This window comes from Paroedura picta, chromosome 6 (assembly GCF_049243985.1).
Source record: "Paroedura picta isolate Pp20150507F chromosome 6, Ppicta_v3.0, whole genome shotgun sequence".
In the NCBI taxonomy this organism is placed as follows: Eukaryota; Metazoa; Chordata; class Lepidosauria; order Squamata; family Gekkonidae; genus Paroedura; species Paroedura picta.
The window spans coordinates 109,044,444-109,060,473 of NC_135374.1; the positions used below are offsets into that span (position 1 = coordinate 109,044,444).

Genomic DNA, 16,030 nt, shown 5'->3' on the forward strand with positions numbered 1-16,030 from the left:
CAATAGTAAAGTGCTACAATATGCTCAGTACAGCTGAAATAAATCGAAGGTGCATGGCATGCTTCATTATTTTGAAATACAGGTGGAGAAATTCACACCCCAAAGTTCCTACATTAAGAAAATGCTTTACAACATTTCAATTTAATGCAAAGTATAATTTCAGGCCTACATAAAACAAGAGAAAAATGATGTGATTTTGATGCAAACATTTGTTGTATATTTGTCTTTGACCTTGTGAGCAGAAGTGACTGCATCTGACAGTTACTTCTCAACAAAACAGAGAGGGTACAGAGAGGAGTGACAAGGATGATCCAGGGCCTGGGGCCAAGCCCTGTGAGGAAAGGCTGAGGGACTTGGAAATGTTCAGCCTGGAGAAGAGGAGGTGGAGAGTGGACATGATGGCTCTCTTGTACTTTTTTCCGCACAGTGATTAAAGGCAAGGCTGGTGTTCATCTGGTAGCAGGGCTAATCCCTGTTTCCACATGATCTTGGCACCGGCTGTGGGCCTGGCCCGAGCCTGACCCGGTTCAGGCCCTCTATTGCCCCACGGCAAGGGAACTTGGACATTTCTGTGTTACCTTTTCTGCCTCCCCCACCCTGGGGCGACTACAGTGTCCCAGAAGGGGCAGAAAATGCCCTCGGCAGCTCTGCAGTGCTGCACTGCACTGCTGAGCCACCTGGAAGACTTTTTAAATTTAAGATCGCAGTATTACTACCATGTTCCTGAACAGGAGGAGAAAAACAGCCTCTGCTGGCCTACCATACTGTAGAACCCTTCCTCCCCAGCTGCCTCATGTGGAGGCAGAAATCTGGGGTGGACTGGGTGGGCTGCCAGAAATGGCCCCCTATGGGGACCCCAGTGACCCTATGAGGTCAGTTGGACAGAGAGAGAGAAGGTGTCACTGACCCAAGGTCCCTCAGCAGGCATCTGTGGCCAAGGAAGGAGTCAAACATGGAATGTTTCTTCTTCTTCAAAACGCATAAGCTCATCCGAGTTTCTTGCACTGGTTTATTACAATGATTACAGATCTTGGGATAACAATCCTACGAATTAAATTATTCCTGTGAAAACTTGAATAAATGTATCCAGCGGCCTCTAAATGGAGAAAGTGAGATGTCAGTAGTCACGACTATTTGGGACTAATTCATTTGTGATTAAAGCAGCTCTCAACAGGAGATGCCATTCATACTTAGGCAGCTTTACATTTCTTCATTTTCAACCCCCCTCCCCACCCCAAAAAAACATCCCCAAATTGTTGACAGTTCCACTGAAACCCATTTATGTTCTTTAATTGCCGTACCGTGCACTAACAAATGATTAAAAGAATCAATCAAAAGTTTTCCAAAAGTGTGAGGCTTCCAGTCATTTTAATTGTTGGTGTGTGTGTGTGTGTGTGTGTGTGTGTGAGAGAGAGAGAGAGAGAGAGAGAGGGATTTTGTGTTTCCAAGATGTTTATTACACACTCATTTACGAAACAATGAACTCTTACTGTTTATGAAAGTTTAATCTCTTATCGGTTTATTGCTTTAATATATCTCACATTGCTAAGGTTTACTTTTAAATGAAATCCGGGATTGGGGTTCGCGGATTCTGTTTCATACGTAGCTGGCCGACAGCACGAGTAACAACATAATTGTATTCATCTGCAAAGCAATTAAAAGTGGGGTAATTGCTTGTGCTTCACTCAGGCTTGCATACCAAGTAAGAGAATTAATATTTTATCATTTGGTGTTGCTCTGTGTTTGGTAGACTATTTTGACATTTGTTTCTGTTTGCCCCGGGGCAATTCGGCAAAACTTTGGAAAAGTTCCGCTGAATTGGGCGGAGTGGTGTGTGGGATATGGTGTGCAGGATACAGGTTTACTACTGGAGTGATTCATTGCGTCCTAATAATAAGGTTAAGAGTGGTGGCTTCTAATCTGGCAAGCCAGGTTTGATTCCCCACTCCTCCACATGCAGCCAGCTTGGGTGACCTTGGACTAGTCACGGTTCTCTAAGAGCTGTTCTTGCAGCGCAGTCCTGCCAGAGCTCTCTCAGCCTCACCTACCTGGCAACGTATCTATTGTGGGGAAAGGAAAAGGAAGGTGATTTTCAGCCACTTTGTCAGGCAGTGAAAAGCAGGGTATAAAAACCCATTCTTCTTTTTCTAAGAAAGAGTACTGAAAGTTGAATTTTACATTTATTTTATTTATTTATGGGAATTATAGTGGGAACTCGGTGCGATTACATTTTATGGGCCTATCCAATCCCTGTATAAAATTAAAATTAGTTCAAATTAAAGCAATAACATTTTACTGTCTCCTTTAAAATCTTATACTTTAAAATTGCCGTATGTCTTGACACATGTTGGGTGTGCGAACGAAGACACATCCTTACCTTCCTTCCCATTGCTTGACCAAAACAAGCTACAGCCCATCTTTTCATGCTTACCAGCTTCATGTTTCCCACACGACCTCAGCAATGTTGCAGCCCCCCATGGAATGGATCCTTTCCAGCCTTTCCAGTTGCCTGGGAATACTGAAGGAGATTATGGAGTTCCCCTGCTGTGGCTCTGAGTTGATCATGCCAACTTTTCTCCCATAGCTTCAGCCCTCATAGAGGACGAAAGCAACCGCAGGATAGATCTCCAGACCAGGCCGCTCTCGGTTGTCCAGCCGACAGGACGGTGGCTGCGTACCAAACAGCACAATTGTTACAATAGAGAGCCAGTTTGGTGTAGTGGTTTGGAGTGCGGACTTCTAATCTGGCGAGCCGGGTTCGATTCTGCGCTCCCCCACATGCAGCCAGCTGGGTGACCTTGGGCTTGCCATGGCACTGATAAAGTTGTTCTGACTGAGCAGTGATATCAGGGCTCTCTCAGCCTCACCCACCTCACAGGGTGTCTGTTGTGGGGAGAGGAAAGGGAAGGCGACTATAAACCGCTTTGGGACTCCTTTGGGTAGAGAAAAGTGGCATGTAGGAACCAACTCTTCTTCTTTATCTTCCGATAGTATTACCAACCTATCACATGATCCTTATATGTTAATTTGCCCACATTATAGACTATTATGGGCAGATTCACTTTTAGAGGGGGTTCCGCACAATTACCTGAATAGACAGTTCTCACCATGCCAACTTGGTGTAGTGGTTAAGAGTGGTGGCTTCTAATCTGGCAAGCTGGGTTTGATTCACCGCTCCTCCTCATGCAGCCAGGTGAGTGACCTTGGGCTAGTCACAGTCCTGATAATGCTGTTCTCACAGAGCAGTAATGTCAGGGCTCTCTCGACCCCACCTTCCTCGAAGGGTGTTGTGGAGGGGGGAAGGGAAGCTGCTTTGAGACTCCTTTGGGTAGTGAAAAGTGGGGTCTAAAAACAACTTGTAAAGAAGTGGCACTTTCAGTCTTGTCATTTGGCCCCAAATGCTTCTGTGTGAACCTGTGGTTTCCTTCCATCTTTGTTGATACCCCATAACTATGTAGAAAGGATTTTGAATGCTGCAGGAACCTTTGTTGTCAGAGAGTGGGTCTGTGACAAAATTGCTTGCCCACAGCAGAACTTCACAGTATTTTTCAAATTGCTTTTCCCCAGTTAATCAGAATGTCTCCCCTGTACATTTGTACTTACTTTATAAAGGGTGCTTTATATATCAGTTGTGGGGTTTTCCTTGTCTCAGTGGCTCACATTTGGCATGAGAGTATTGGTGCATATGGCCAGTGGCCATTACATTTTAAAAATGCATTAACGTTCCCAAACGTGTGCGGTCAAGAACTGCTCGTGGGGGCACACTCGCTCCAAAATTCCGACTGATCCATTCTTTTATAGCCGGGGCCATTTTTCTTCATCCATCATTATCAGAGACATTTAAAATATTTATAGTTGGTTGATTATTACGTTTTTACGGCGTCCTTAACCTCTGATCAGGCTCTCTTCCTTTCTTGCTCTAAGTGTTTATTTCCCTACTACACTCTGCTAAGTTGTCTCCGGAGATCCACCTAATGAGTTTAATAAGGAGGTGCACTTTGCTAAGCTGCTTTAAATGATCTTTGTAAAAGCTTTCGTGTTGCATTGATCGCCTTGTAAGCTGGTCACATCCTGCTCTTTGGGTCTGTTTCATTTATGCCGAAATAGAGCTAGAGCCTCCTGGGTGAGGAGAAGACCCCTACAAAAGGCCTGCTGGGCTGGGTAGGCCAGGGAAAAAGTTGATAGAGCTGGGTTTTCTGGGTTGGTTTGGGTGTGCGTTGGAGCTCTTCGGGAGTAACTATCAAATAAAGAACATGTGTGGCTTTTCCAATGTAATATCGTCCAATACTTCTCTCTGTGGGTTGGACCTGACCACCTTTTCTGCTCGTTCTTGCCCAGTTGCCTTCCTTACAGTAGTCCTCCTCATACACGGCTTTAGTCATTCATTCTGCACACACTGGATAATGGGCTTTCAATGGACTAGACGGACTAGATGCCCTGTATGCATTGTGCAGGGGTTTGGACTAGATGGACTAGATGGCCTGTATGGCCCCTTCTAACTCTATGATTCTGTGATTCTGAAGTAGGTTTTCTTGTTTTACACAGGAAAATCCAGCTGCAAAAGCACACTGAAAGTGCATTATCTAATGCAGGGATTCCCAACCAGGGTTCTGAGGAACCCTTGGGCTATGGTTCAAGGTATTAGTATTGACCTTTAAGGCCGTCCATGGTCTGGGTCTGACGTATCTGAGGGACCGCCCAACTTCATCCCCCATAGAACTCTGCGCTCCAGCAATATGAACAGGCTGCTGATCCCTTGCTCAAGAGATGTGCGCTTGGCCTCAACCAGGGGCAAGCCCTTCCTGGTCCTGGCCCCAAATTGGTGGAATGACCTCCCACAAGAGCTCCAGGCCTGCAGAATGGAGTGTTTCTGCCAAGCATTTATTGAAGGCCAGTGAGCTGATGGAACACCATGTGGGGCCCTCCTCCATTATCCTCTCCCATCCTGGACTAGAAGGGAGCCGTGTAATCAAACCTGGCTGCTACAATGACTCAATATATTTTAATGGTTTTAATGTTGATTGGTTTTATTATGATTGCATTTGCTATAAGCCCCCCCCCCCTCCAAGATGGCTGTGCTGAAACAGGTGGTCATAGAAATCCAACAACAACAATAATAAAAAATGTGTGCGAACTCCCCAGGGGATTTACAGCCTTTCCCAGAAGTCCAGACGGTTGCTGACATCATCAGATGTCACTGAAGCCCACTTCCCCTGTTACTCTCCGGGCTCAGTCTCTTTCTCCACAATGGAAACGTTAAACAATTAATTGATTGATTGGCTAGCTCCCGCATCTTACTTCCATGCCCACTTCTCTGAAGGGGCATGCCACCACTTCTGGGGTTCCTCAAAGCTTTTAATCTGGGGATGAGTTGTTGTTTCAGCCAATCTGCAGCCCACACCTGGAAGTTGGCAACCTTACCTAGATCTTCATTTCCCTGCTCCCACAAAGAAATATTAAGAGCTCTCAACATTTTGGAGGCAGTGAGCATGTTCTGCTGCCCTTAGGCTATTTGGAATGGGTGGCTGGATTCTCTTTTGGAAAAAAAATTGTGAACAGATGTTTTTTCCATATATTTTTGGATTCCCTGAGTCTACGGAGGGGTTTGTTTCTCTGCCTTTGTGCTCGGACCGAGACCATGAAGTTAGCTATTGCAAGGGATGATGCAAGATCCTTCTGTAATTTTACTCCTTTTCTGATGAAATCTTCTTCATTGATTTGTCTTTCCGAAATGCATTTTCTTTGCATCAAGGAAATGCGATCGCTATTTGCTCTACCCCCCCTACCCCCCTACCCCCCCCATCCCCCACCCTTGAAACTATTACTTCGTGGCGACAAAATCAGTTACGTTGCTTGCCCTAATAACTTATTTTTCTACCCTCTTGTTTTGGTTTTGTACAAGCACATGGAAAGGAAAAGAGAGCAAATTGTGAAAACCCTCGAGGAATAGCCATACAAATCTGATCTGGGCTGTAGACGGGCTGGCGGGTGTGAGAGATAAACAACGGTAAAATAAAACCGGGGTGAGGCGGCTGCGTAAAGTGATCCCTACGAGAAAAGGGAGCAAAGCACTGCTGGGAAACAGGGATGTGAAGTAAAGTTCTCCAGCAGTGGATCAGTTGCCTCAGCTGTACTTCTAAAATATCGGCTTAGTTCTATAGAAAAACAGTTACTGTTAACAGGATGATGAAAGGCAACATGTATGGGTGTCATGTCAGAACTCTGGAAACATGCAAGATAGGCAGGGCAGCACCTCTAAGACCGGGGAAGTTTTATTCAAGGAGCTTTCATGTGCATGCACATGATCCTTCTGTAATCATGTGCATGCACTCCCTCAGACAATGCAACAAGAATCACAGGACAAATCATAAGGGCATAGCGTACAGGTACTGTTCTGCTTTGTTTGTTTTAATTTTTAAAGATACAAAAGATAAAAGATCCAAAGAATGAAAGACATGGCAAAGCAGAGAAAATTGGGGGTTGGAGGGTGCAGTAGTATAAGACAGCCTTTCATAGCTTTTTTACTGTTGAGAAACCTTAGAAGTGGCAGGATCATGCAGAATATAGTTTGGAAGCATAGCTGTGTACATGCCTACCCAGGGCACCTCCCCTTCCCACCCCCTCCAGGCCCATCACTGGCCATTGGGGGGGAGCAAGTTGACATGGCCACATATGGCCATATCATTTGATACATGCTTAACAGATTTTAAAATATATATTAAAAATTAATTCCCACTCATTCAGGAAACCCTTCCAGGGCCATTAAGAAATCTCAGGGTTTCATGAAACCCTGGTGGAGAAATCATGGTATAAGGAGATAAAACGGAATGATGTCAGTTACGTTTTGTATTCTTCAACCACCTCAGTTCACAGATAAGAATCTATCTGGTTACGGCTTGTCTATTCTCGAGTTCTGAAAAACATTACCAACTATTACTGATTTATGTTACATTTCCACACTTCTCAAATCCACATGGGATCAACACGTTCTTTTGTTTCACTTTTCTGCAAAAAGTCAGTAAAGGGTTTCCAACTTGCAATAAAAGAGTTTCTATTATTTTCCCTAATAATCAATTAGGCACTGCCACTGTTGTCTTAAGAATATTTACTCAACATCCGGGGCTGTGTAAAGATCTGGAGGGGAACTGTGCTGATCAGCGGTAGAACGGTTTGATTTGAATCCAGGTACACCATAAGAACAAACAAGCATTTCAGGGTACTGGCTTGGGAGAGCCAACTCTCCCTTCATTAGATGCAAGTAGGAAGGGAGTCTATTAATCCTGGTCAGAAAGTAGGAGGGGTATTGCAAAGAATGCTTGGGAAGGATTCCAACGTACCATGCATATTGTAATCAGAGGAATATGATGGCTTTGGTGTGTGTGCATAGGGACCCAGAGAAATACTAGGAAACCTGTTGGTTAGCCCATCTGCTATACTGGCAACATGCCTAGGGTTGCTGTTCTTGGTGGGAAATACCTGGAGACTTTGTGGGTGGAGTAAGGTGTGGGTAGGACCTGGGGGCAGGGAGGGACCTCAGTGGACTATAAAGCTATGGAGTCCACCTTCCAGAGCAGGAGAACTGATTCTCTTTGGCCAGGAGGGGAGCTGTAATTCCAGGGGATTCCCCAGGTCCCACCTGGGGACTGGCATCCCTAAACATGATCCTTGGCTAGGGTTGCCAATCTAGGTTGAGAAATTCCTGGAAATTGGGGGTGAAACCTGGGGAGGGCCAAGTTTGGGAGGGGTGGTATCTCATCCAGCATATGGTGCCATAGAGAATGCCTTTTCAAGGTGACATTTTATCCACATGGACAGTGCGCTTTAGTCTGGAGATAAGTTGTAATTCCAGGAGAATTCCAGGCCCAGTCAGGAGGCTGGATACTCTACCCCTGGTTGAGCTTACCAAAGTGATTTCAAACTTTCTGAAAAGCTCGCCTCAATTTTACCTGCAGTGGCTTTAACTTCCATGCCACCTGGTGCCTGAATAAAGGACATGTAAGACTCAAAATCCTTTTCCAATAATGGTTAGCTTTATTAACACTTGGAAATTGAATAATAATTATACTTTTCTAAAATGGTCTTTGCCCATTTCTTACAGACGCATGTGCTGTTTTGTACAGTTCCTCAGACTGTACAGCTCCTCATGTCATGCCACCCTACTGTGGAAGGTAACCTCCCCACTTTCCCAGGCTCATTGGCAACACCCGGGTGTAAAGCCCTCCAAGGATAGTGTTATGTGGATAACACCGTATCTTCCTCTCCTTTCAACACTTCTAGCCACTGCAGAAAGCAAAGCGAAACTATAAACAACCCCATACTTCTACCAATTGCCAAGTCACCAAATGCTTAATCCAAACTCCATCCCTCTCCTGTGGAGAATCCAGAAATACAAAGCACGTATGCAGTAAAAACATATCAGGAATGCAGATGCCAACATGGCTACTGTCACCCATTTGGCTTGAGACCCTTGGTATCTAGAGGGCCATCTTCTTCCATACATGCGTTCCTGAGAATTAAGATGGCGGCAAGAGTCCCTCCTGACTGTCCCACCAATCAAAGAGGTCCATCTGGTGGCAGCCCTACAGTTATGGAACAACCTCCCCAAGGAGGTGTACCTGTCTCCCTCCTTGTCAGTCTTCAGGAGGTATTTGACAATGGATGCTTTAGGCTGCCTTGGGCAGGGAGTTGGACTAGATGGCTTAGATGGCCCCTTCCAACTCTTTAATTCTACGATTCTGACGGTTGTTTTAAAGAGTGAAGTTGATCGATTTCGTTTTCTTGTGGCGGTCCTAAATGGGATTTGCAAATTGTTGACTTTTTAATGGAGCTTTTTTTACAAGCTTTGTTTTTCTTGTGTGTTTTTAAAAAATATGCTCGATTAATATCGTTAGCTGCCTCCAGTCCCGAAGGGAGAAAGTATCTAATAAATGTTTAAAATAAAATAAAATAACTAAAAACTGAGTTGTTGGGACTCTTATCAAGGCAGATTTGGGGAGGAATGGATTTTTTTTCTTTCTTCCATTGTTGTCTTCGAAGCAGGATACTTGGGGCAAAGGAAGTTTTCAATGGCATACTTAAAATGTGGAGATTGTTGTTATATGGCCTGTGGTGTGGGAATAATACTGCAACATGTTGTAGACATTTGATGTATTGCATGAGTGATACTTCCACTTGGACCTTGTGAGAACAGTTACAGCTGTTCAAGAGGGAGCCATAACAGAGAAGCTTTCCATCAAACGAATGGAAAATACAGGGGGAAAGAAATGCTGTTACCAGATTCACTACCAGTTACCAGGACAATCTGTCTTGTCAGCACAAAAGGCATGCCCGATCTTAAAGCTCTGGTATTTATTTCTGATGCATCCTTTGTTGGGAAACCAGTTTGCTCGGAATGAAATATTCAGCAAGGATCTACAAATGCATACATTCCATAGTAAGTTGGACTTGTACCAAATGGGTAAGGTGGAGAGCTGAGGCAGCTTCACTTAAAAGCATCAGGTGATGGGATAGGATGATGGGACTATGGAGCCTGAAGAGCTGCTAGCTGTCAGAGTAGGTCTCTCTGTCCTTGAATGACCAACAGCTTGAATCAGTTTACGTATTCCTGTGACCCTCCCCCTTGCAAGACCTCATTTTCCATGTAACAATCTGATCAGCAGTGAATATACTGCAAGCCATGTCATTATGATAGCTTTGGCTAAAGCTCTGTAGGGATTTGATTTTTTATATTTTTGCAGAATTTTCTATGAAATAACGAGAAAGATGTCTTCTGTCATCCACACTTAGATAACTTGCTATTTTTCTCCAAGTGTTTTAATATTTTTTGCCTTGTTTTCTTCCCCTTGGTTCCCATTTTTCATCTGCTTGCTCCTTGTGGCTTGTTCAGTTAAGTATGATTACATATTTACTATTGTGTTTATTTATTTAAAAGATCTGTATTCTGCCTCTCTACCTGGGGCTTCTAAAAATGATTAGTTAAGTAAAAACTAAGCATTAATAAAATACTAGCTGGCAGACAAGTTTTTTTTTTTAACTCCCTCACTAATAGATTTCATAAATTTGACTGTCTAATATGCAGCATTGTTTGAACCTGATGACAATGAGAGCCCTTTACAGATTGCTACAAAATCCATCCCTTACTTTAACACCAAAATATCTATAGATATATAATCTAAAATATCTATAGATATATAATCTATATAAATATAGATATATCTATAGATATATAATCTATAGATATATAATATCCCATTTTAGGATTGGCTTTAAGATCCTATGTGAGGAACCATACAATCTGAATATTTGAGAGATCTTACTTCTTACCAGTTTGTTTAGAAAAGTTCACATCCCCAGAGAACCTGCTAAAGGAGGCTTATGAAATAAAACATCATAAAACAACACAATAACAGGTTCAAAGTCCTTCAAGGCTAGGAATGTTTTGGGTGTGGATAGGGGAAGTACATGATGCCAGCTGTCTCATCACTGTCACTGCTGTTTAAAAAAACTGACATAGGTGAGCTCTAGGAATCACTGGGAACTCTACGGTAAACCACAGCATTATTGGCAATTCCTAGAGTCACCCTATATCACTTTATTTTTAAAGTATTTGCCTGAATGTATGTGATGACGCACACAGAACTGCAAGGTTTTTAAAAAGTTTTTCTACAACAGCTGCTTGGGGGGAAAGGGGACAGTACCCCTAGCCAGAGCATAAAGGCAACATAAAACACTGAGCAGCTTACAATGCAAAGAAGAAGAGGAAGAGTTGGTTCTTATATGCTGCTTTTCTCTACCTGAAGGAGTCTCAAAATGACTTCCAATCACCTTCCCTTTCCTCTCCTCACAACAGACACCCTGTGAGGCGGGTGAGGCTGAGAGACCCCTAATATTACTGCTCGGTCAGAATAGTTTTATCAGTGCTGTGGTGAGCCCAAGGTCAGCTGGCTGCATGTGGAGGAGTGCAGAATTGAACCCGGCATGCCAGATTAGAAGTCCGCACTCCTAACCACTACACCAAGCTGGCTCTTTTAAATGAATCTCATAAAGCAGTTCTAAGGCTTAAAACAGACTCTTAAAATGATGTTAAATGATCACTCCTTTTACAAATATTGTCATAAATATTTACTTTTATTAAGACTACAACCATGAATATTATTTAACATTGTTTCTTTAATTAGGCAAAAAAAATTAACCAAAAAACCCCAAGCATTTGATTTGTTCAACATCTCATCATTCCCAACAACTTCATGTTCAACATCTCAAGATTCCCATTCAAAAAGCATGATTATATATCCCTCTGGCAATTGGCATGAAAAGAATATGGTTGCCTAGTGACATGGCAAATACCAGTCATTTTTCCCACCTTTATCTGGTTGCAAAACAGGAAGACTAAAATATGTAGTTACAGAAGTGAAAGGTACAAGAACACAAAGGTAGTATCATGGCTGGTGGCGAGTCCTAGGGCCAAGGGTCCATTTGAATTTATTAGGAGAGAATGGCTGATTCCGTACCAGTGGTGCCGCTGAGCTGCCGCTGTGTGCTCTGCAGCATGCTGTGTCCCCATGGGTGACACATTCAAGTGCCAGATCGGCTTGGGTGCTGAAATGAGTCCCCTGGGATAGCGGTCCCCAACCTTTCTCAGGTCAGGGACTGCCTCCGGAGTGAGGGAAGAGCCGACGGCCCGGGTGCTGCGAAAACGCGCATGTGCAGTTGCCGCGCATGTGTGTTTTCGCCACTAGGGGGCGCTAACGCTCGTGCACAGCAACAGCGCGTATGCGCGTTTGCGTCACCGCCATGCCGGTGGCTGTGCCTGCCTCTTCCCTTCCTTCTTGCTGCCGGTGGGGGGAGGCAGGCATGGCTGCCGGTGGCCCGGTACCGTGGCCTTTGCGGCCCGCCACCGGGCCGCAGACCGGGGGTTGATGACCCCTGCCCTAGGAAACACAGTGGTGGTAGAAAGGTTCCGCCACGTGGCTGGGTGGGGATTTATTTTGCTGGAAGGTAGGGGAAAAATTTAAAGCCATGGTCCATCCCGCGGCGCCACAAAGTGCCACAAAGCAGGCCAGGCCATTTTTGCCCCTTCTGGCCTCCATAGGGCAGGGAGTAATCAGGCCTGGAAGGCCTAGCTCTTCCCGTCCTGACAGGCCTGCCACAGGACAGGCCCTGTTGGCCCCCACAGCTCCAAAAGGGAACAAGAAAAATCCGTGTTCACTTAGTGAGGGGATTCTTAGGCCCGATCTACACCAGGACTGGTCGGGCGGTGGCCTGGCGGCAATGTCATATAAATACAGGGATTAGCCTTGGGTCCGTACTGATGTCGCCCTGGCCTTTTCCACCCGTGTGGAGTCAGCCAATCAGATATTACACCTTTTCTTAAACCTGTGTTCTCATATAATTGGAGATTTGGCAGGTGGGATAGAAGAATATTCAACCCTTCCCACAAATGTTTTCTCGCAGTTCTTCTGTGCAAATGATTCTGCCATTTGCTTCCAGTTGCCTGTTTTTCTTAGTTTATTCTGGTTTCAGAGCTCAGCTGAGGAAACCATTTCAAAATGGCAGGCCATGGGAGAATCAGTAATTGGGGGAATGCTTAAGCAGTCACTTTCCCGCCCATTTTCAGATGCCTCTTGCTTCAAATTAGCATTGTGAAGAAAATATGTCCTCGAGAAACTTACGTGTTCCTTATAATGTCTAGTTCCACACTTTAAAAGACATTAGAAGAAGAGCTGGGTTTTTTTATACTCTGCTTTTCACTAACTGAAGTAGTCCCAAAGCGGCGTACAAACACCTTTCCCTCCCTCTCCTCACAACAGGCACCCTGTGATGCAGGTAGAGCTGAGAGAGCACTATCAGAACTCTTCTATGAGACCAGCCCTAAGAAAACTGCTACTAGCCTAAGGTCACCCAGCTGGCTTTATGTGGAAGAACGGAGAATCAATCCGTTTCTCCAGATTAGAGTCCACTATACCACGCTGGCTCTCAATTAGTCGCTATAATTGCCTTTCTTTAGACGTAGTAATCATTTGGATGTGTCATAATAATAGATTATCCTGTCTGAATAGCGCTTCAGCAGGGTTAAGTCAAATGTGCCATGTGTTTGTGCTGAAATACAGATGTATACAAAGTCTCCTTAGGCCACAATTACTTAAGGGACCTTTTGTTTGTATCAGGAAATAGATTGTTCAGGAAGGTATGGTAAACAGGAATTTGGCAGAATGAAGCATATTATATTAAATGCCACACATGCTATAATGGGTCTGGTTTCTTACATGGAAATCAGCGTTCACATTCTCTACTACAAAGGTTTATTTTTCCCCTGACTTTACTGTCATGTATTGAAGTAATACATATCCAAGCCAACAAAATGCCTCTAATAATAGCTACTGAGGGCCAAATCATGTTATCAAAGCCTATGGAGAGCCAGTTCTTCATGGATGGAAGCCTATAGGGTTACTATAGAACAGTTATTTGTTAAAAACAGAGATTGAGAAAACAGTATGGTATATTTCCAGGTAGCCTTATGTGGTCTCAAAGACAGGTTGTGATGTATATGAAGAAACTGCCTCATTTAGATGAGATGAAGTTCTGGATTTCCAAGAACCCTCTGAAGAACAACCATACCTGCGTGATTGGGACAATCATGGAACGAGATTTTTTTGGGTTTATATATGATTTGAACATTAGCATTTCTACAGATAAAGCAAAACATAGTAGAGAGGAAACACCCCAAACAACAGACACCTCAAAAGATCATTGAGATACTTTGATTCCACATTACATTAGGGTTGCATAGGTGAGAAGTCCTTGCCGTTTCATGTTTGGTTTTGAAGTTTATTCCTGACTATTTATGAGTTTGTTCAATAGGTGGGATTCTTTTGAATCTCTTCACGTCACCTGTATTGCCTAGCATTTAAACAGAGTACCTGGTCCTACTGTTCCCCGTGGTAGCAATCCGATTCTGAGCTATATCTGAAAACACACAGAGGTGCCAATAGCACTGGACTCTCAATTTCTATGTGTGTGTGTAAAGCACCATCAAGTCTCACCTGACTTGTGGTCACCTCAGCAAAGGGTTTCTAAGGCAAGTTAAAAGGAAAAGTGTTTTCCCATTGCCTTACTCTGAAGTGTCTTGCTTGACAGTGTCCCTTCCAAGTAGTGACCTCACTTAACTTCTGAGATCTGACAAGATGGGACTATAAAATGATGACCTCCCCTCCCCTTCTATTTTCTTTGGTCCTGAGAAATCCCCACACTTGTGTCTTTCTGGATTTCAGATAACTCTCAAAATAGAATGTAGAAGTGGAGAGGCTCTCCCTTTGAAATTCAAGGGGACTTCCTTGTCCCAGGCTTGTAAATTGGGGAGAGGAAAGCCTCGATCTCTGTATTGTCAACCATTACATGAAACAGGATGTTGCAGCAGGCTTTCTCAACCAGGGTTTTGTGAAACCCTAGTGTTTCTTGCTGGCCCCAGAAAGATTTTCCAAATAGGCTGGAGTTTGTGTGTGTATGTAAATGAATATAATTAAACATTTACTGACTGATACAAACATATATAGTCTTGTTGCCCTGCCTCCCCAATGGCCAATGATGGGCCTGGAGGGGGATGGAAGGGGAGATTTCGTGGGTGTGCAGAAACTGCACACAGTTATGTTTCCCAACTATATTCTGCACCATTGTGCCACTTCTGCAGTTTCTGAAAGCCTGAAGAATGTTTCAGGGGTTTCTCAATGGTAAAAAAAAGTTGAGAAAGGCTGTGCTGGACTATAAGGTCTGATCCAGTGGATGAACTTTTATGCTGAACATACTATACTGATTAAGTTTGTTCATCTCTCAGTTTTAGCTCATTAACTTAGGCACGCCCTTGCCTAAATTTTTCATTCTCTCACACTTAGTGCTTAAAAGCTGAAACACTTGTGATATGATATTTGCAGGTATTAAAGCGGTAGGGGTTTCAGTAAGGCACTCCTCAAAGAATAAAGGGAGCAGCCTTCATAGCAGTTTCCTTGAAAGCATGTTTTAACATTTAGAGAGACAGATTTTCAATTCTGAACCCATATGAGGAATCCATTAATCTCTATTTTAATGTGCTTTCAAAAAAAAAAAAAAAACCTCACCAATATTTCTATTCAAATATAAGGCTGCAGTCCAATGCAAACTTAAATAGAAGGAAGCCCCATTGAACACAGTGGGTTCCTGGCAAATGTTCGTTGGATTACTAAGGCACCAAAATGAGTTGAGCAAATGTCATCCTTGAAGCAGTTCATTATCAATCAGTCAATCTTTATTTTACGGTCATTCAGACCAAAAATCAGATACTCTTGTAATTGGAAATTGAAGCAATTCAAAAAAGAAAAAAAAACGGTAATAATAATATAAGAGATTAAGAAGTCTAACATCATAAGAACCTTAGGATGAAAAAGGCAGCATTGGAAATATCCAGATCTACCTAGCGTGACTGACTGGTTGGATAAGCTTGAAGAATTTTCTAAGATGGTTAACATAGCAAATCTGGTAAATAAATGACCTGTGGAAGACTTCCAAAATCAATGGGACTTTTACTTGGACTATCTGAATAAGTAGCTATATAGTAGTGTTATTAGGCAGTGGATAAGTTGGAGTTTGTAACATGGTGCCACTAATGATAATTGTTTCTTATTTTGTTTTATTCTTTTTGTTTTCTCTTTATAAATAATAATAAAAACTTTTTTAAAAAAGCAAAATTTTAAAAAAGCAAATCCGAACAGAATCACTAGTGCGGAAATGGTCATTGTGCAAAGGCTAGCCATTCAATTCTGACTGCAGCCATTTCTGTTAAATTTTGTAAGGTCAGTCTATTTATGTTTTGGATTCTTTCTATCTGTCTTGTTCTTGGTCAACTTCTGAGTCCTTCACTCGTACAAAGGCATAATCTTTCTTTTTTCTAATCCTTCATTTTCACACATTATGTGACCAAAGTATGAATGTTTTTGTTTACAGATCATCATCTCAAGTGAGCAATAGGCTTTAATTTGGTCCAGAACAGAAGGATTTGTTC

At 43.2% G+C, this 16,030-nt stretch overlaps 1 protein-coding gene across 2 annotated transcripts in view; it reads left to right on the plus strand.

Moving 5' to 3' along the window:
• Nucleotides 1-16,030, plus strand: part of GPC6 (glypican 6) — a 947,632-nt gene that overhangs the window by 485,459 nt on the left and 446,143 nt on the right. The window lies entirely within an intron of this gene.